Below are 21,468 nucleotides of genomic sequence, written 5' to 3'. Positions count from 1 at the left end.
GGCCACATGTGCTGGGTTCCTCACCTTTCGATGATGTGGCCCCACTGGTGGGAGGACAGTCCTGACTGGTTCACATCCCCTTGGTGATGTGGGCCCTCTGGTGAGAGTTTGATCCTGGCTGGGTTCCTCACCCTTCTGAGAGGTGGGCCCTCTGCTGTGAGGTCAATCATGCCTGTCTGGCACACGTCACCTTGGCGACGTGAGCCCTCTGCTGGCAGTTGGAGTGTGCTGGAATCCTCCTCCCCTCGGTGATGAGGGCCCTCTTGCGTTAGGCCATAACTGCTGGGCTCCCCATATTTTAGGATGTGTGCCAAGTGAGCGAGGACACTCTTGCCCGGTTCCCATCCCCATGGGGATGTGGGCCTTCTGCTCTGAGGTCAAAATGGATGGCTTACAGTACCATGATGTGGACCCTCTTCTGTGAGTTCATTCCGGCAAGGATCCCTTATCGTCGGGCTCTGGGCTGCCTGCTGGGGGTTCCAACTGCTGCATTCCTCAACTTTTTTATTCTATGGGCCCTCTGTTGTGAAGCTCATCCTGCCTGCCTCACTCCCAGCCCCTTGGTGATGAGTGTCCTATGGTTTGAGGCCACATGTGCTGTGTTCCTCACCTTTCGATGATGTGGTCCCACTGTTGGGAGGACAATCCTGCCTGCTTCCCATCCCCTTGGTGAGGTACGCCCTCTGACGAGAGTCTAATCCTGGCTGGGTTCCTCAACGTTCTGTGAGGTAGGCCCTCTGCTGTGAGGTCACTCCTGCCTGGCTGGCACACGTCACCTTGGTGACGTGAGCCCTCTGGTGGCAGTTGGAGCATGCTGGGTGACTCCTCCTCTCGGTGATGACGGCCCTCTGGCATCAGGCCCTAAATGGTGGGCTCCCCACATTTTCTGATGTGCGCCCAGTGGTGCGAGGACACTCCAGCCAGGTTCCCATCCCCATGGGGATGTGGGCCTTTTGCTCTGAGGTCCCAATGCCTGGGTTGCTCACAGTTTTATGATGTGGGCCCTCTGCTGTGAGTTCACTGCGGCCTGGATCCCATAGCCTCGGTGCCCTGGGCCGCCTGCTGTGAGGTTCCAACTGCTGGATTCCTCACTTTTTTAATTTTTTAGGCCCTCTGTTGTGAGGATCTTCCTGCCTGCCACACTCCCAGCTCCTTCGTGATGTGTGTCCTCTGGTTTGAGGCCACATGTGCTGGGTTCCGCACCTTTCGATGATGTGGGACCAATGGTCTTAGGAGACTCCTGCCTGGTTCACATCCCCTTGGTGATGTGGGCCCTCTGTTGAGAGTCTGATCTTGGCTGGGTTCTTCACCCTTCTGTTAGGTGGGCCGTCTGCTGTGAGGTCACTCCTGCCTGGCTGGCACACCTCTCCTTGGAGACGTCGGCCCTCTGGTGGCAGTTGGAGCCTGCTGGGAGCCTCCTCCCCTTGGTGATGAGGGACTTCTGGCGTCAGGCCCTAACTGCTGGGCTCCCCACATTTTCTGATGTGCGCCCAGTGGTGCGAGGACACTCCTGCCGGATTCCCATCCCCATGGGGATGTGGGCCTTCTGCTCTGAGGTCCCAACGGCTGGGTTGCTCACACTTTCATGATGTGGTGTCTCTGGTGTTAGTTCACTCCGGCCTGGATCCCATAGTCTCTGTGCTCTGGGTCCCCTGCTGGGAGGCTCCAACTGCTGGATTCCTCACCTTATTTATTCTTTGGGCCCTCTGTTGTGAGGTTCCTCCTGCCTGCCTCACTCTCAGCCCCTTGGTGATGAGTGTCCTCTGGTTTGAGGCCACATGTTCTGGGTTCCTCAACTTTTGATGATGTGGCCCCTCTGGTGTGAGAACACTCCTGCCTGGTTCCCATCCCCTTGGTGATGTGGGCCCTCTGGTGAGAGTCTGATCCTGGCTGGGATCTTCACACTTCTATGAGGTGGGCCCTCTGCTGTGAGGTCACTCCTGCCTGGGTGGCACACCTCACCTTGGCGACGTCGGCCCTCTGGTGGCTTCCTACCCTCGGAGATTAGGGCCCTCTGGCGTCAGGCCCTGACTTATGGGCTCCCCACATTTTCTGATATGTGCTCAGTGCTGCAATGACACTCCTGCCAGGTTCCCATCACCATGGGGATATGGGCCTTCTGCTCTGAGGTCCCAAATTCTGGGTTGCTCAGAGTTTCATGATGTGGGCCCTCTGCTGTGAGTTCACTGCGGCCTGGATCCCAGCACCTCGGTGCTCTGGGCTGCCTGCTGGGAGGTTCCAACTGCTGGATTCCTCACCTTATTTATTCTTTGGGCCCTCTGTTGTGAGGCTACTACTGCTTGCCTCACTCCCAGCCCCTTGGTGATGAGGGTCCTCTGGTTTGAGGCCAAATATGCTGGGTTCCTCACCTTTCGATGATGTGGCCCTGCAGGTGTGAGGACACTCCTGCCTGGTTCCCATCCCCTTGGTGATGTGGGCCCTCTGGTGAGAGTCTGATCCTGGCTGGTTTCCTCACCCATCTGTGAGGTGGGCCCTCTGCTATGAGGTGATTGCTGCCTGATTTGCTCACGTTGCCTTGGCGATGTGAGCCCTCTGGTGGCAGTTGGAGCCTGCTGGGATCCTCCTCCCCTCGGTGATGAGGACCCTCTGTCGTCAGGCCCTAACTGCTGGGCTCCCCACGTTTTCTGATGTGAGCCCAGTGATGCCAGGGTACTCCTGTCAGGTTCCCATCCCCATGGGGATGTGGGCCTTCTGCTCTGAGGTCCCAATGGCTCAGTTGCTCACAGTTTCATGATGTGGGCCGTCTGATGTGAGTTCACTCCAGCCTGGATCCTATATGGTCAGTGTTCTGGGCCACCTGCTGGGACATTCCAACTGCTGGATTCCTCACCTTTTTTATTCTACGGTCCCTCTGTTTTGAGGCTCCTCCTGCCTGCCTCACTCCAGGCCGCGTCATGATGTGTGTCCGCTGGTTTGAGGCCACATGTTCTGGGTTCCTCACCTTTCGATGATGTGGCCCCACTGGGGTGAGGACACTCCTGCCTGGTTCCCATCCCCTTAATGATGTGAGCCCTCTGGTGAGAGTCTGATCCTGGCTGGGTTCTTCACCCTTCTGTGAGGTGGGCCCTCTGCTGTGAGGTCACTCCTTCCAGGTTGGCACTCCTCGCCTTGGTGACTTGGACCTCTGGTGTCAGTTGGAGCCTGTTGGGAGTCTCCTCTCCTCAGTCATGACGGCTCTCTGGCGTCAGGCCCTAACTGCTGGGCTCACCACGTTTTCTGATGTGAGCCCAGTAATGCCAGGGCACTCCTGTCAGGTTCCCATCCCCATGGGGATGTGGGCCTTCTGCTCTGAGTTCCCAACGGCTGGGTTGCTCACAATTTCGTGATGTGGGGTCTCTGGTGTTAGTTCACCCTGGCCTGGATCCCATAGCCTCTGTGCTCTCGGTTGCCTGCTGGCAGGATCCAACTGCTGTATTCCTCAACTTATTTATTCTTTGGGCCCTCTGTTGTGAGGTTCCTCCTGCCTGCCTCACTCCCAGCCCCTTGGTGATGTGGGTCTTATGATTTGAGGCCACATGTGCTGAGTTCCTCACCTATCGATGATGTGGTCCCACTGGTGTGAGGACACTCCTGCCTGGTTCGCATCACTTTGGTGATGTGGGCCCTCTGGTGAGAGTCTGATGTTGGCTGGGTTCTTCACCCTTCTGTGAGGTGTGACCTCTGCTGTGAGGTAATGCCTGCCTGGCTTGCACACATTGCCCTGGGGACGTGAGCCGACTGGTGGCACTTGGAGCCTGCTGGGACTCCTCCCCTCAGTTATGAGGGTCCTGGAAAAAACGAATGTGTTCTTTTTGGCCAAGTGCATCATTGTTGATGTTCTGCTTCTTTTCCGATGCTTTAAATGCCATTCCAGTCTACCTCCTGAAATCGGTGTCCTGAAATTATGCCCCACTTTCAAGTCCTCTTGGCAGCCTTACTTCAATATATTTTTGGATGATAGCTGTCGTTTATAACTCTGCAGGTTTGTGAATTACAGTGCCCCTGAGCTCCTTTCTTCAACTCGCTTTCTTGTGAGGTGGCCGCAAAACCACAGAATTGCTTCAGGCCCTAATCTAGTTCCGGCATGGCACGCTGAGCCTTTGGTTAATTCCTCTTCCTAGTGGGAAATTTGAGTTAAATGTGCCCGTCCAGACACCTACAGCTAGTCTCTCATTGGTTCTCCGTATTTCTGTTCATCTTCCGCAACAATTGCAAACTGGGCGAAACAGGAGGTTAAAGGCACTGACTCTCCAAGTGGGGAGAGTGTTGGTAAAGCATCTGGAATGTTGCACCCGAGTACCAGGGGACAAAAACTGAGATACATTTGAAAACGTTTCCCTATCACACGGTGGACCATACTCTGGGTTCCCTATGCATGTTTTATCTGAAGGAAGAATCCCTTGAACCTGCAGAGATGGGACCCATGGAATGGGTTCCGTGTAATATGACTTCAAAGGGTCTGCATTTGTTCGCTGGACCTCACCACTCCTATCTGCCCCAAGTGTCCAGCTTTATGTGTCACCCATCTCTGGGTGTAGAAGTGGTAAATCCAGGTTGCATCACAAGCCCTGAATGAATTATTTAAGAATTGCTCTCTATTTCACTGTCATTGTGTTTTGTTTAAGAAATTTATTTTTATAATGGGATTTAGCTGATTTTCACTGCTGCGTTTATGCTACTGTACACATGCTTGATTCTCTTTTGGAGACATATAAATACATCGGTTTTAAGATTCTTACTAGTCAGGTATATTCCTAGGCGTTGAATATGGGGTGTAGGTCCATTTAGTTGAGCAAGGAGTAGGTCTTGTCTATTACATATTTGGCCTACGGAAAGGTATCTATGCTTATTTCAATCTCTGGTTTTATGCAGTTCCTCAATTCACCTTTTCCCTTAAGCAAGCATAAGTTGTTTCTCTAAATTTGAGACCGTGTTCTGTTTTGTAATTCAGTTCACGTGTAGCCAAGTTTACATTCCATGTATTAGGGATATCTTATGATGTTTCTTTTTCTTTGTGACTTATTTCACTTAGAATCATTGTACCCGAATCCACTCATTATGCTGCTACGGGCCTGGTGACATAGATTTCATTGCTGAGTGATATTCTATTGTATTAAGGACCACAACTTCTATATCCATGTTTTGATTTCTGGGATATTGATCTTGTACCGTAAACGAGGTTCTTGTAAACAGAGCCGTCCCAAACTTTGGGGTGGCTGTGTCTTTTTGATTTTAATTTCCCTAAGCTATAGGACCATAAGTGGAAGTGCCCTAGGCTCTGTTGCTTTGTTTTTTGGATGTTTCAGGAAACACCATACACTTCTCCAGAGTGGCTGTTGGCAATTTACATCCCGCCCATCAGCATAACAAGGCTCCCTGTTCTCCATGGCCTGTCCTGCCTTTCTGGATTTTACACTTTTTTCAGATGGCCCTTTTGACCAGGGGGAAGTGAGACTTCATTGTAGTGCAGATTTCCTTTGCAAGCTTGCTTGGTTGGCCAAAAAGGGCGTATGCGTTTTTTCCTGAATACATTCAGGAAAAAACGCATACGCCCTTTTTGGCTAAGTGTATCATTGTGGACGTTCTGCCTCTTTTCCTATGCTTTACATGCAATTCCAGTCTACCTCCTGAAATCGGTTTCCTGCAATTCTGCCCCACTTTCAAGTCCTCTTGGCAGCCTTACTTCAATATATTTTTGGACGATAGCTGTCATTTATAACTCTGCAGGTTTGTGAATTACAGTGCCCCTGAGCTCCTTTCTCCATCTTGCTTTCTTGTGAGCAGGCCGCAAAACCACAGGATTGCTTCAGGCCCTAATCTGGTTCCGGCACGGCATGCTGCGCCTTTGGTTAATTCCTCTTCCTGGTGGGAAATGAGAGTTAAATGTGCCAGTCCAGACACCTCCAGCTAGTCTCTCATTGGTTCTCCCTATTCCTGTTCATCTTCCGCAGAAATTGCAAACTGGGCCAAACAGGAGGTTAAATGCACTGACTCTCCAAGTCGGGAGAGTGTTAGTAAAGTGTCTGGAATGTTGCACCCGAGTACCAGGGGACAAAAACTGAGACGCATTTGAACACGTCTCCCGATCACATGGTGGATCATACTCTGGGTTCCACATGCATGTTTTAGCTGAAGGAAGAATCCCTTAAACCTGGATAGTTGGGACGCATGGAATGGGTTCCGAGCAATATGACTTCAAAGGGTCTGCATTTGCTCGCCGGACCTCACCAATCCTATCAGCCCCAAGTGTCCAGCCTTATGTGTCACCAGCTCTGGGTGTAGAAGTGGTAAATCCAGGTTGCATCACAAGCCCTGAATGAATTAAAGAATTGCTCTCTATTTCACTGTCATTGTGTTTTGTTTAAGAAATTTATATTTATAATGGTATTTAGTTGATTTTCACTGCTGCATTTATGCCGCTGTACACACGCTTGATTCTCTTATGGAGACATATAAATCCATAGGTTTTAAGATTCTTCCTAGTCAAGTATATTCCTAGGCGTTGAATATGGGGAGTTGAGTCCATTTCGTTGAGCAAGGAGTAGATTCTCTCTATTAAATATTGGGCTTATGGAACGATATGTGTGCTAATTTCAATCTCTGGTTTTATGCAACACCCCAACTCACCTTTCCCCTGAAGCAAGCATAAGTTGGTTTTCTAAATTTGAGACCGTGTTCTGTTTTGTAATTCAGTTCCTGTGTAGGCAAGTTTACATTCCGTGTATTAGTGATGTCTTATGATGTTTCTTTTTCTGTGTGACTTATTTCACTTAGAATCATCGTACCTGAATCCACTCATTATGCTGCTATGGGCCTGGTGACATACATCTCATTACTGAGTGGTATTCCATTGCATGTAAGTACTGCAAGTTCTTTTTCCATTTTTCGCTTTCTGGTTTATTTAAGTGGTACCGTAAACGAGGTTCCTGTAAACAGAGCCGTCCCAAACTTTGGGGTGGCTGTGTCTTTTTTATTGTAATTTCCCTAAACTATAAGACCATAAGTGGAAGTGCCCTGGGTTCTGTAGCTTTTTTTTTTTGATGTTTCAGGAAACACCATACACTTCTCTAGAGTGGCTGTTGGCAGTTTACATCCCACCCATCAGCATAACAAGGCTCCTTTTTCTCCATGGTCTGTCCTGCCTTTCTTGATTTTACACTTTTTTCAGATGGCCCTTTTGATGGCGGGGAAGTGAGACATCATTTTAGTGCGGATTTCCATTGCTAGCTTGCTTGGTTGGCCAAAAAGGGCGTATACGTTTCTTCCTGAATACATTCAGGAAGAAACGCATACGCCCTTTTTGGCCAAGTGCATCATTGTCGACGTTCTGACTCTTTTCATATATTTTCAATGCAATTCCCGTCAACCTCCTGAAATCGGTTTCCTGAAATTCTGCCTTGCTTTCAATGCCTCTTCATAGCCTTACCTCAATATACTTTTGGAAAATAGTTAGCCTTTATAACTCTGCAGGGTTTTGAATTGCAGTTGCCCTGAGCTCCATTTTTCAGCTCTTATTTTTGTGATCTTGCCTCATAACCACAGGATTCCTTCAGGCCCTATTCTTCTTCTGGGGCACCTTGCTGTGTTTGGTTAATTCTTCTTCCTGATGTAAAATTAGAGTGGCATGTGCCCATTGAAACTGCTACAGCTAGTTTCTCACTGGTTCCCCCTATTCCCATGCATCCTCCGCACTAACTGCAGACTGTGCGATACCGGAACTTAAAGGCATTGACTCTCCATGTGGGGATGTTGTTAGCAAAGTGGCTGGAATGTCGATCCGGAGCCCCAGGAGAGGAAAAATGAGGTGCGTTTTAGAAACCTTTCCCGATCATATGGTATACCATCTGCTGGGTTTCTCATGCATGGTTTAGCTGTAGGAAGATTCCCTTCAACCTGGAGTGTTGGGACCCTTGGAATGAGTAGCATGAAGTATTGCATTAAACGTTCGGCAGTTGCTCACCAAAGCTCACCAATCCTCTCAGCCCCAAGTGTCCAGCCTTATGTCTTATCCAGCTGTGGGTTTATATGTGGTCAATCCAGGTTACATCACAGCCCCTGAGCGAATTTTGTAAGAATTTTTCTCTCTTTTATTGTTTCTGCGTTTTGTTTTTAAAATTTATTTCTATAATGGGGTTTAGCTCATTTTCACTGCTGTGTTTGTGCCGCTCTGCACACACTTGATTCCCTTATGGAGATATATCAATACATGGGTTTTAAGATTCTCTTTACTCAGATATATTCCTCTGCGGTGTATAGGGGGTGTTGAGGCCAGTTCATTGAGCAAGGTGTAGATCTTGTCTAATACCTATTTGGTTTATTGAACGGTATCTGTGCTAATTTCAAACTCTGGTTTTATGCAACACCCCACCTCTCCTTTCCCCTTAAGCTGACATAAGTGTGTTTTCTAAATGTGAGACACTGTTCTGTTTTGTAATTCATTTGTTGTGCAGCCATATTTACACTCCCTCAATAAGTGATATCTTATGATATGTTTCTTTTTCTGTTTGACTTATTTCAAGTAGTATTATCGGACCTAAATCCAGTCTTTATCCTTCTACTAGCCTTATTACATTGATTTCATGGTGAAGAGATATTCCATTGTACATAAGTACCACATCTTCTTTATCCATTGTTCTCTTTCCTGGGATATTTAATGTGTACTGAAGTTGAGGTTCTTGTAAACAGAGTAGCCCTAAACTGTGGTGTGCTTGTGTCTAGTTGATTTTTAGATTTCCCTAGATATACTCCCATGATTGGAAGTGCCTTATGCTCTGTAGCTCTGTTTTTTAGATGATTTAGGAACCACCATACACTTCTCCAGAGTGGTTCTCAGCAGTTCACACACTGCCCATCAGCGTATAAAGGCTCCCTGTTCTCCATGGCCTGTCCTGCATTTCTGGTTTTTACAATTTTTTCGGATGGCCCTTTTGACCGGTGGGAATTGAGACTTCTTTGTTGTGCGCATTTGCATTGCTTGCTTGCTTGGTTGCCCATAAAGTGCGTATGCGTTTTTTCCTGGATATATTCAGGAGAAAACGCATACACCATTTTGGGCCAACTGCATCATTGTCAAAATTCTGCTGCTTTTCATGTGCTTTAAAGATGAGTCCAATCTATCGCTTGAAATCTGTTTCTTGCAATTCTGTCTTGCATTCAGATCCTCTTCTTTGCCTTACCTCAACATATTTTTGGACGTTAGTTTTCATTTATAACTCTGCAGGTTTGTGAATTGCAGTGACCCTGAGCTCCATTTTTTAAATTGCTCTTTTGTCAGCTGCCCTCAAACCCGCAGGATTGCTTCAGGCCCTATTTTGGCTCCGGCGAGGCGGGCTGAGCCTTTTTTAAATTCTATTCTTAATGGGAAATTAGAGTGACATGTGCCCGTCCAATCCCCTACAACTCTTCTCTCATTGGTTCCCCCTCTTCCTGTTCATCCTCCTCACAATTTGCAAAATGTGCAAAACAGAAGTTTAAATGTGCTGATTCTCCAAGTGGGCAGATTCTAAGTAACGTGGCGGGAATGGTGAACAGGAACACCAGGAGAGGATAAATGAGGTGCATGTTAGACACATCTCCCGATCACATGGTGTACAGTCCTCTGGGTTTTCCATGCATGTTTTAGCTGTAGGAAGATCCCTTGAACCTGCAGATTTGGGACCTATTGAATGGGTACCAGGTAGTATTACTTCAAAGGGTGTGCATTTCCTCACCCAACCTCACACTTTGCTTAGCACGAACAGCTTCCAGCCTTATGTCTCATCCTGCTGTGGGTCTAGATGTGTTCAATCCATGTTGCATCACCGTCCCTGAGGAAAAGTTGTAAGAGGTTTTCTCTGTCTCTCTGTCATTTATTTTTTTCAATTTATTATTATATTGGTTACAGCTGATTTTCAAAGCTCTGTTTCTTGCTGCTGTACATCCACTTGATTCACGTACAGAGAGACATCAATAAATTCTTTTTCAGATTCTTACCAGTCGTATATATTCTTTTCTGGTGACTTGAGTGTGCTGAGTGCAGTTCTTTTAGCTACAGTGTAGGCCTTGTTGATTATCAATTTGGTATTTGGAATGGTATCTTTGTTAATTTCAACCTCCTGGATGATGCCTCACCCCTCCCCACCTTTCCCATTTAGCAGCCTTATGTGTGGTTTCTACATATTTGACTATGTTTTTGTTTTGTAATTTATTTCATGTGTAGCCATTTTGGATTCCACCTTTACGTGATATCTTATGATATGTGTCTTTTTCTTTTTGAATTATGTCACTTGGAATGATCATATGTAACTCCTCCGGAGTAGTTACAACTGGCCATATTTCATTGATTTCCAGGCTGAGTAATATTCCACTCTACATAAGTACCACATCTCTATCCATTTTTTCCCTCCAGAAACATTTTAAGTTATATCCTAGTCGAGGATCTTTTAAACAGAGAGGCGGTAAATATTGGGGTGCCTGTGTCCTCTCGATTTTTGTTTTTCCCAAGATATACGCCCATGAGTGCAAGTGCCCTATGCTCTGTAGCTCATTTTTTAGATGCTTTAGTAAACACAATACACTTCTCCAGAATGGCCGTTGGCAATATCCATTTCCACTATAAGTCTCACAGGGCTCCCTCTTCTCCTTGCTCTGTCCTGCATTTCTGGTGTTTACACTTTATGAGGATGGCTCTTCTGACTGATGCGAAGTGATATCTTTTGTAGTATTGATTTCCAGTGCCCACCTGTTTGGTTGGCTAAAAAAGTGTATGCCTTTTCTTGAATATATACAGAAAAAAACGCATACACCCTTTTTGGCCAACCGCAATGTTGGCAATGTTCAGCCCCTTTTCTTGTGCTTAATGGCGAGTCCTTTCTACCTCCTCAAATCCCTTTCCTGCCATTCTCCCTTGCTTACAAGTCCTTTTCTCTGACTTTCCTCAAGACATTTTTCAGTGATAGATATTTTCAACTCTGCAGTTTCGTGAATTTTACTGCCCCTGAGTTCCATTGTTCAACTTGTGTTTATGGGAACTGGCCACAAAGACCTGACAAATAAGACAAACCTTTTCACTGAACTTGCTTATAATAAAGTGATGGAAATGTCAAATGGAAGTGTTAGAAACATCTTATTTTACCCGAGCTTTATACACTGTTCTATGTTAATTACAGTTTGGCTCACACATCTGTTCATTGAAGTTACAATAGTCTCAATTTTTGTTACTGATCCTCCAGAGTGGACCCCAACAAGTGTCCCCCTGCCCAGTGTCATTGGAGCCAACAGATCGAGACTGAGTTTGGTTCACAAGCAAAGGAAACTTTATATTTTGATCAGGGAATGGAGAGGTGAGAGCATGCGCTACCCCGTGGGCTGTGGGCTGGGCTGCTGTGTAGAGATCCTGTCAGAGTCAGTGGGAGGGAGGGGGCGGAGCTCTCGAGGGCCGGGTTGGCTGCAGCTCAGGCTCTATATCTCGGAGTCTGTACTGTGCCCCAGGAGCTGAAGTGTCGACCCAGCCATTCTGCACTAGGAAATCTGGTCTGAAGTGCCGGGTGTGGAACCTCTGCATGCGGCACCCTAGGAGCATGTGAAATTAGACAAAGCACAAAGGATAAAAGAGGTTAGACTTGACTTTATTGCCCAGATTCTATTTTTATCTTCCAGGGATTTTTAATGGGCTTTGCTGGGGACAAACCTCACCTCTGCCTTTTGTCCCGTTCCTCATTCTTGGAGTGCTGAGGGTGCAGACCCTTCTTCTGTAACTGCTGAGTGCTGAGTTGGGAGCCCTCATACCCGGGGGCGAGGGTCAGAACTTCTCCCCAGCAGCCTCCAGGTGACGTTGATTGTCCCCAGGCCCCCTGCCTCCCTGCTCGTCCTCCTGAGCACCAGCATTGGAAGTGTTATAGATTCTAATGACCTTTAAGGGTCCAGGAAAGAGATGTGCAGAGACGCTGTGGGGGCCGGTTTCACCCCGCCCCACATTTGTTCGGCCACCTTAGGCTGACCGTTTCTGCCAGCCTAGATGCTCTGACCAGTAGTCTGCGCTTTCTTCAATTAGGCCCCTGAATTAACGTACAAACAGCACCAGGTGTCAGAGCCCTGCACGCTGAAGTCCCAGACAGTCCAGGGTCAGTGGTGATCAAGGACCATGATGGCCACTGAGTCAACAGCCTTTTGAAGTAAACAGGAGTCCAGCCGGTCTTATTGGCCACCATCATCACAGTGTCTGTAGGCTTTTCTATGGTGACACTGTGATATACGGTTCCCCTGCCAAGATTATTAGCTCCCCTCTGGGTGCAGTAAGTCCTGCAAGCAGTAGTCTACTCTTTTGGGACACAACAACAAGAGTGTTGTTTTATGAGAGAAACTCCAGGTCAAGTGATGTTCACATGAGTCGTCATGGTGCCCCGTTGCCCCCGGTTATCTCTCTGGATGTTGGAGTTGGAGGGCCTCCTCACTCGAGGTCGGTGTGCCCACGGAGCGAACCCTGCAACTTCAGGGCATGGTTGGTGGTTAGGATCACCACGTGGGGTCCTTTTCCCTTAGGAGGGAGGTGGCCTTTTGGGCTGCTGATTTCCAGGTTTTTAGATACCGCCAGTATCTTGGCCAGATGTGGCAGTGGGCCAAGCCCCTTGGTGACTGTAGTTTATCCTACCTGGATGGCATTCTTGCGTTGTTCCATTTCAAGTGGTCCCAGTTTTTGCGCTAATTCTCCAATGGTGATTCACCTTTCACCGGGAATGTAAAGGTCAAAGGGTTTAGCTAAATTAGGGAGTTCCAGGGCAAGGGTCTGAATTGACTGCTCTTTCCATTCTTGAAAGGCCACTTCTGGATTCTGTTCAAAAGGATCATCATCTTTTCCTTTCAGTGTTTCATATAGAGGCCCAGCTAGTAGACTGTAGTTAGGGATCCAGAAGCAGCAAACCCTGGCCTCCCCAGGAACCCCTAAGCTGTCTTCTAGTTTTAGAAAGGGGTAAGGCTGAAAATGGTTTCTTCCCTTTCCTGGGATGGGCTTCTCCGACCTTTGTGAGAATGAAGCCCAGGCAGGTCACCGCAGTCTGTGATATTTGAGCTTTTTCTTGGACAACTTCTGTCCTTTATTGGCTTGGTAGTTCGGAGGCGTCCTTAGTAGTGCTGGTGATCAGAATGTCATCTGCGTATTGAAGGAGGGTTTCCTATTCCAGAGGTAGAACTTTTAGGTCTTTAGCTAAGCTTTCCCCAAAGATGGTGTGGGAATTTTTGAACCCTTGGGGCAAGACGGCCCAGAAGTATTGTTTTAGTTGTATGTTGAGTCCTGCCACTCACAAGCCAAAATTTCTTGTGACTCTGGGACTAATGGAATACAAAACAAAGCATCATTGAAGAGTAATACAGAATACCATGTCCTGGTGGTTGGTAGAATGACCAGCAGGGTGTAGGAATTAGGAGCAACTGGAGGTATATCCTCAGTGGCTTCACTGACTGTCCTGACATATTTTACCAGGTCCCCAGCAGCCCATGGGGCTCTCGTGGTCAGGCCAATCCCAGAATACAGAGCTACCCTTGCAGGTACCATGGCAGGACTGGGCACACAGGAACCGTGCACATAGTCCTCATTGCAGAGCACCCCTAGCTCACCAGTTGCTCAGAGCTGACACAGAGCACCTCAGAGCAGGACTTGAACTAACAGCAGCTACGACAGGTCTGTGACCCTGGGCATCACTCTGTGCGGCCTCCCTCCACCTGGTCTTCCAGAGACTTCCACTGCACCCGGGGCACCAGTCCTCTGTCTCCACCCAACACCCACCCCTCCTCTCCCTGACTCCTGGGTTCCTCTCATTAGGAGAGGGTTTTCTTGAAGTTGTCTCCCACTCATGGGCCAGATATAATGATTAGAAAACAAACCAGAGCTGCAACCCCTTGTCTATCCTGACTCTCAGGAGCCCACACCTGTTCCTTGGACCTGGCCGGTTCAGCAAGTTCCATTTTCTGCAACTGTGAGCCCCTGAGGGGTGATGATTGGCTGACCTGGGCAGCCTTACCGTGCCGGCCAGCCCTCCCCAGGTGTGCCTGGGTTGAGATCAATATAAATACCACTCCAGGCAGCAAGAGCCCCTGCAGCTGTGCCTGACGCCATTTTCTCTGCCCTGTCAGCAGTCTCGGGGCTGGGCTGGTGGGAGGGAGTGAGAGGCCACGGCTTTGTGGGTGGCCCAGTGTGAGTGGGGCTCTGCTGGACTTTCTGCAGCAGTTGCCAGGCTGCCACCTGCTAAAGAAGAGGATGTGTCACCCATACCTGCTGCTGGAATTTCTCCCTGGGCAGAGGTGAGGAAGGAAAAAAGCAGTGGGGACAGGGACAGGACGGGTATCTCAGGCAGGGAAATGGAAATCTTCCAGAAGAACACCCAGGGCCAGGACCATCCTGGCTGGCCTGCAGGCACCAAGTCGGCTGGCATGCTGTCACTCGTGTGGCTCCATGGCCCTTCCTCTAGGCTTTCAAGCCCTTGTATATATTCAGGTGTTTTTCCTGGGAAGGGTGGGAACAGTTCAGCAGCAACTGGCCTGGGGCTCAGCTCACGTTTACTCATAGATGCCTCTGCACGGTGCCCCAGCTTTGCAATGAGGACGCTTGTTGTGTGGGGGCTGCTGGCTGAATGGGAGACGATTCCCCACCACTGACCAACTCCAGAATTGTTTACAACTGGAGCAAGTGCCCTGATACGGTTTTCCTCTGTGTAACTGGTGGGTTCTGTGTTTTTTTCTCTTTTTCGTTTTTGGTTCAAGGTAGATTTTATTCCTCTTTTTTGTATTTACAGATATAAGCATGGAAATAATTTATTCATATAAATACATGTATGTGAAGGGAATAATTGTTTTTTCTGTTTTATTTTTTAAATTTTATTTCTTTTTAATTTTGAATTTTATTTTATATTTTTATACAGCAGGTTCTTATTGGTTATCTATTTTATACATATAAATGTATACATGCCAATCCCAATCTCTCAACTCCTCCCACCACCACCACCCCAACAGCTTTCCCCCCTTGTTGTCCATACGTTTGTTGTCTACATCTGTTGCTCTATTTATGCCTTGCAAAACCGTTAATCTGTACAGTTTTTCTAGGTTCCACATATATGCATGAATATACAAGATTTGTTTTTCTCTTTCTGACTTACTTCACTCTGTATGACAGTCTCTAGATCCATCGACGTCTCTACAAATGACCCAGTTTCATTCCTTTTCATGGCTAAGTAATATCCTATTTTATATATGTACCACATCTTTATGCATTCGTCTGTCTGTGGGCATTTAGGTTGCTTCTATTACCTCAATATTGTAAATAGTGATGCAATGAACATTGCGGTGAATGTCTCTTTTTGATTTATGGTTTTGTCTGGGTATATGTCCAGTACTGGAATTGCTGTATCATATGGTAATTCTATTGTTAGTTTCTTAAGAAACTCCATATTGTTCTCCATGGTGACTGTATCAATTTATATTCCCAACAATAGTGGAAGAGGGTTCCTTTTCTCCACACCCTTTCCAGCATTTGTTGTTTGTAGATTTTCTGATGATGCCCATTCTAACAGGTGTGAGGTGATACGTCATTGTTGAGTCCATTTCGTTGAGCAAGGGATAGGTCTTGTCTATTACATATTTGGCTTATGGAACGGTATCTGTGCTCATTTCAAGCTCTGGTTTTATGCAGCACCCCAACTCACCTTTCCCCTTAAGCAAGCATAAGTTAGTTTTCTAGACTTGAGACCCTGTTCTGTTTTGTAATTCAGTTCCTGTGTAGCCAAGTTTACATTCCGTGTATTACTGATACCTTATGATGTTTCTTTTTCTGTGTGACTTATTTCACTTAGAATCATTGTGCCTGAATCCACTCATTATGCTGGTACGGGTCTGGTGACATAGATTTCATTGCTGAGGGGTATTCCGTTGTACGTAAGTACCGCAACTTCTTTATCCATTATTTGCTGTCTGGGATATTTAACTTGTACCGTAGAAGAGGTTCCTGTAAACAGAGCCATCCCAAATTTTGGGGTGGCTGTGTCTTTTTGATTTTAATTTTCCTAAGCTATAGGACCATAAGTGGCAGTGCCCTAGACTCGGTTGCTTTGTTTTTTAGATGTTTCAGGAAACACCATACACTTCTCCAGAGTGGCTGTTGGCAATTTACATCCCACCCATCAGCATAACAAGGCTCCTTTTTCTCCATGGTCTGTCCTGCCTTTCTGGATTTTACACTTTTTTCAGATGGCCCTTTAGACCGGGGGGAAGTGACACTTCATAGTAGTTCGGATTTCCATTGCAAGCTTGCTTGGTTGGCCAAAAAGGGCGTATGCATTTGTTCCTGAATATATTCAGGAACAAAAGCATACGCCCTTTTTTGCCAAGTGCATCATTGTCGACGTTCTGCCTCTTTTCCTATGCTTTAAATGCAAATCCAGTCTACCTCCTGAAATTGGTTTCCTGAAATTTGCCCCACTTTCAAGTCCTCTTGGCAGCCTTACTTCAATATATTTTCGGACGTTAGCTGTCATTTATAACTCTGCAGGTTTGTGAATTACAGGCCTCCTGAGCTCCTTTCTTCAACTCGTTTTCTTCTGAGCTGGCCGCAAACACGCAAGACTGCTTCAGGCACTAATCTGCTTCTGGCAGGGCACGCTGAGCCTTTGGTTAAATCCTCTTGCTGGTGGGAAATGAGTGTTAAATATGCCCGTACAGACACCTTCCTCACTCTCAACCCCTTCGTGATGTGGGTCCTCTGGTTTGAGGCCACAGGTGCTGGGTTCCGCAACTCTCGATACTGTGGCCCCAGCTGGTGTGAGGCCACTCCTGCCTGGTTCCCATCCCCTTGGTGATGTGGCCCTTCTGGTGACAGTCTTTTCCTGGCTGGGTTCCTCAGCTTTCTGTAAGGTAGGCCCTCTGCTGTGAGGTCATTCCTGCCTGGCTTGCACACATCACCTTGGCGATGTGGGCCCTCTGTTGGCACATGGAACCTGCTGGGAGCCTCCTCCCCTCGGTGATGACGGCCCTCTACCGTCAGGCCTAACTGCTGGCCTCCCCACGTTTTCTGATATGAGCCCAGTGATGCCAGGACACTCCTGTCAGGTTCCCATCCCCATGGGGATGTGGGCTTTCTGCTCTGAGGTCCCAATGCCTGGGTTGCTCACAGTTTCATGATGTGGGCTCTCTGGTGTTAGTTCACTCCTGCCTGCATCCCATAGCTTCTGTGCTCTCGGCCACCTGCTGGGAGGTTCCAGCTGCTGGATTCCTCACCTTTCTTATTCTTTGGGCCCTCTGTGTTTAGGCTACTCCTGCCTGCCTCACTCCCATTCCCCTTGTGATATGTGTCCTCTGATTTGAGGCCACATGTGCTGGGTTCCTCACCTTTCGATGATGTGGCCCCACTGGTGGGAGGACAGTCCTGACTGGTTCACATCCCCTTGGTGATGTGGGCCCTCTGGTGAGAGTCTGATCCTGGCTGGGTTCCTCACCCTTCTGAGAGGTGGGCCCTCTGCTGTGAGGTCAATCATGCCTGTCTGGCACACGTCACCTTGGCGACGTGAGCCCTCTGCTGGCAGTTGGAGTGTGCTGGAATCCTCCTCCCCTCGGTGATGAGGGCCCTCTTGCGTTAGGCCATAACTGCTGGGCTCCCCATATTTTAGGATGTGTGCCAAGTGAGCGAGGACACTCTTGCCCGGTTCCCATCCCCATGGGGATGTGGGCCTTCTGCTCTGAGGTCAAAATGGCTGGCTTACAGTACCATGATGTGGACCCTCTTCTGTGAGTTCACTCCAGCAAGGATCCCTTATCGTCGGGGCTCTGGGCTGCCTGCTGGGGGGTTCCAACTGCTGCATTCCTCAACTTTTTTATTCTATGGGCCCTCTGTTGTGAGGCTCCTCCTGCCTGCCTCACTCCCAGCCCCTTGGTGATGAGTGTCCTATGGTTTGAGGCCACATGTGCTGTGTTCCTCACCTTTCGATGATGTGGTCCCACTGTTGGGAGGACAATCCTGCCTGGTTCCCATCCCCTTGGTGAGGTACGCCCTCTGGCGAGAGTCTAATCCTGGCTGGGTTCCTCAACGTTCTGTGAGGTAGGCCCTCTGCTGTGAGGTCACTCCTGCCTGGCTGGCACACGTCACCTTGGTGACGTGAGCCCTCTGGTGACAGTTGGAGCATGCTGGGTGACTCCTCCTCTCGGTCATGACGGCCCTCTGGCATCAGGCCCTAAATGGTGGGCTCCCCACATTTTCTGATGTGCGCCCAGTGGTGCGAGGACACTCCAGCCAGGTTCCCATCCCCATGGGGATGTGGGCCTTCTGCTCTGAGGTCCCAACGCCTGGGTTGCTCACAGTGTTATGATGTGGGCCCTCTGCTGTGAGTTCACTGCGACCTGGATCCCATAGCCTCGGTGCCCTGGGCCGCCTGCTGGGAGGTTCCAACTGCTGGATTCCTCACGCTTTTTATATTATGTGCCATGTGTTGTGAGGCTACTGCTGCCTGCCTCACTCCGAGGCCCTTTGTGATGTGGGTCCTCTGGTTTGAGGACACATGTGCTCGGTTCCTCACCTTAAGATGATGAGGCCCCACTGGTGTGAGGATAATCCTGACTGGTTCCCATCCCCTTTGTGATGTGGGCCCTCTGGTGAAAGTCTGATCCTGGCTGGGTTCCTCACCCATCTGTGAGGTGGGCCCTCTACTATCAGTAACTCCTGTCTGGCTTGCTCACGTCGCCCTGTCGACATGAGCCCTCTGGTGGCACTTGGAACCTGCTGGGAGCCTCCTCACCTCTGTGATGAGGGCCCTCTGGCGTCAGGCCCTAACTGCTGGGCTCCCCAACTTTTCTGATGTGAGCCCAGTGATACTCGGGCACTCCTCTTAGGTTCCCATCTCCATGGGGATGTGGCCTTCTGCTCTGAGGTCCCAACGTCTGGGTTGATCACAATTTCATGATGTGGGCTCTCTGGTGTTAGTTCACTGTGGCCTGGATCCCATAGCCTCTGTGCTCTTGGCCGCCTGCTGTGAGGTTCCAACTGCTGGATTCCTCACTTTTTTAATTTTTTAGGCCCTCTGTTGTGAGGATCTTCCTGCCTGCCACACTCCCAGCCCCTTCGTGATGTGTGTCCTCTGGTTTGAGGCCACATGTGCTGGGTTCCGCACCTTTCAATGATGTGGGACCAATGGTCTTAGGAGACTCCTGCCTGGTTCACATCCCCTTGGTGATGTGGGCCCTCTGTTGAGAGTCTGATCTTGGCTGGGTTCTTCACCCTTCTGTTAGGTGGGCCGTCTGCTGTGAGGTCACTCCTGCCTGGCTGGCACACCTCTCCTTGGAGACGTCGGCCCTCTGGTGGCAGTTGGAGCCTGCCTGGGAGTCTCCTCCCCTTGGTGATGAGGGACTTCTGGCGTCAGGCCCTAACTGCTGGGCTCCCCACATTTTCTGATGTGCGCCCAGTGGTGCGAGGACACTCCTGCCGGATTCCCATCCCCATGGGGATGTGGGCCTTCTGCTCTGAGGTCCCAACGGCTGGGTTGCTCACACTTTCATGATGTGGTGTCTCTGGTGTTAGTTCACTCCGGCCTGGATCCCATAGTCTCTGTGCTCTGGGTCCCCTGCTGGGAGGCTCCAACTGCTGGATTCCTCACCTTATTTATTCTTTGGGCCCTCTGTTGTGAGGTTCCTCCTGCCTGCCTCACTCTCAGCCCCTTGGTGATGAGTGTCCTCTGGTTTGAGGCCACATGTTCTGGGTTCCTCAACTTTTGATGATGTGGCCCCTCTGGTGTGAGAACACTCCTGCCTGGTTCCCATCCCCTTGGTGATGTGGGCCCTCTGGTGAGAGTCTGATCCTGGCTGGGATCTTCACACTTCTATGAGGTGGGCCCTCTGCTGTGAGGTCACTCCTGCCTGGGTGGCACACCTCACCTTGGCGACGTCGGCCCTCTGGTGGCTTCCTACCCTCGGAGATTAGGGCCCTCTGGCGTCAGGCCCTGACTTATGGGCTCCCCACATTTTCTGATATGTGCTCAGTGCTGCAATGACACTCCTGCCAGGTTCCCATCACCATGGGGATATGGGCCTTCTGCTCTGAGGTCCCAAATTCTGGGTTGCTCAGAGTTTCATGATGTGGGCCCTCTGCTGTGAGTTCACTGCGGCCTGGATCCCAGCACCTCGGTGCTCTGGGCTGCCTGCTGGGAGGTTCCAACTGCTGGATTCCTCACCTTATTTATTCTTTGGGCCCTCTGTTGTGAGGCTACTACTGCTTGCCTCACTCCCAGCCCCTTGGTGATGAGGGTTCTCTGGTTTGAGGCCAAATATGCTGGGTTCCTCACCTTTCGATGATGTGGCCCCGCAGGTGTGAGGACACTCCTGCCTGGTTCCCATCCCCTTGGTGATGTGGGCCCTCTGGTGAGAGTCTGATCCTGGCTGGTTTCCTCACCCATCTGTGAGGTGGGCCCTCTGCTATGAGGTGATTCCTGCCTGATTTGCTCACGTTGCCTTGGCGATGTGAGCCCTCTGGTGGCAGTTGGAGCCTGCTGGGATCCTCCTCCCCTCGGTGATGAGGACCCTCTGTCGTCAGGCCCTAACTGCTGGGCTCCCCACGTTTTCTGATGTGAGCCCAGTGATGCCAGGGTACTCCTGTCAGGTTCCCATCCCCATGGGGATGTGGGCCTTCTGCTCTGAGGTCCCAATGGCTCAGTTGCTCACAGTTTCATGATGTGGGCCGTCTGATGTGAGTTCACTCCAGCCTGGATCCTATATGGTCAGTGTTCTGGGCCACCTGCTGGGACATTCCAACTGCTGGATTCCTCACCTTTTTATTCTATGGTCCCTCTGTTTTGAGGCTCCTCCTGCCTGCTTCACTCCAGGCCGCGTCATGATGTGTGTCCGCTGGTTTGAGGCCACATGTTCTGGGTTCCTCACCTTTCGATGATGTGGCCCCACTGGGGTGAGGACACTCCTGCCTGGTTCCCATCCCCTTAATGATGTGAGCCCTCTGGTGAGAGTCTGATCCTGGCTGGGTTCTTCACCCTTCTGTGAGGTGGGCCCTCTGCTGTGAGGTCACTCCTTCCAGGTTGGCACTCCTCACCTTGGTGACTTGGACCTCTGGTGTCAGTTGGAGCCTGCTGGGAGTCTCCTCCCCTCGGTCATGATGGCTCTCTGGCGTCAGGCCCTAACTGCTAGGCTCACCATGTTTTCTGATGTGAGCCCAGTGATGCCAGGGCACTCCTGTCAGGTTCCCATCCCCATGGGGATGTGGGCCTTCTGCTCTGAGTTCCCAACGGCTGGGTTGTTCACAATTTCGTGATGTGGGGTCTCTGGTGTTAGTTCACCCTGGCCTGGATCCCATAGCCTCTGTGCTCTCGGTTTTCTGCTGGCAGGATCCAACTGCTGTATTCCTCAACTTATTTATTCTTTGGGCCCTCTGTTGTGAGGTTCCTCCTGCCTGCCTCACTCCCAGCCCCTTGGTGATGTGGGTCTTATGATTTGAGGCCACATGTGCTGAGTTCC

The 21,468-nt window shown here is 49.5% G+C and overlaps 1 long non-coding RNA gene across 1 annotated transcript; it reads right to left on the bottom strand.

Annotated features, from left to right (window-relative positions):
- Positions 1–1,353: 1,353 nt before the first annotated feature.
- LOC125963927 (uncharacterized) lies at positions 1,354–19,457 on the bottom strand. The gene is made up of 3 exons (XR_007476378.1): positions 19,394–19,457; positions 18,750–18,800; positions 1,354–1,423 (listed from the first exon to the last, which is right to left on the bottom strand). It is a non-coding gene; the product is annotated as an uncharacterized LOC125963927 (long non-coding RNA).
- Between the last annotated feature and the right edge of the window lie 2,011 nt (positions 19,458–21,468).

The sequence above is a fragment of the Orcinus orca genome, chromosome 3 (assembly GCF_937001465.1).
Source record: "Orcinus orca chromosome 3, mOrcOrc1.1, whole genome shotgun sequence".
NCBI classification, from domain to species: Eukaryota; Metazoa; Chordata; class Mammalia; order Artiodactyla; family Delphinidae; genus Orcinus; species Orcinus orca.
This window is presented reverse-complemented; position numbering and strand designations above follow the sequence as displayed.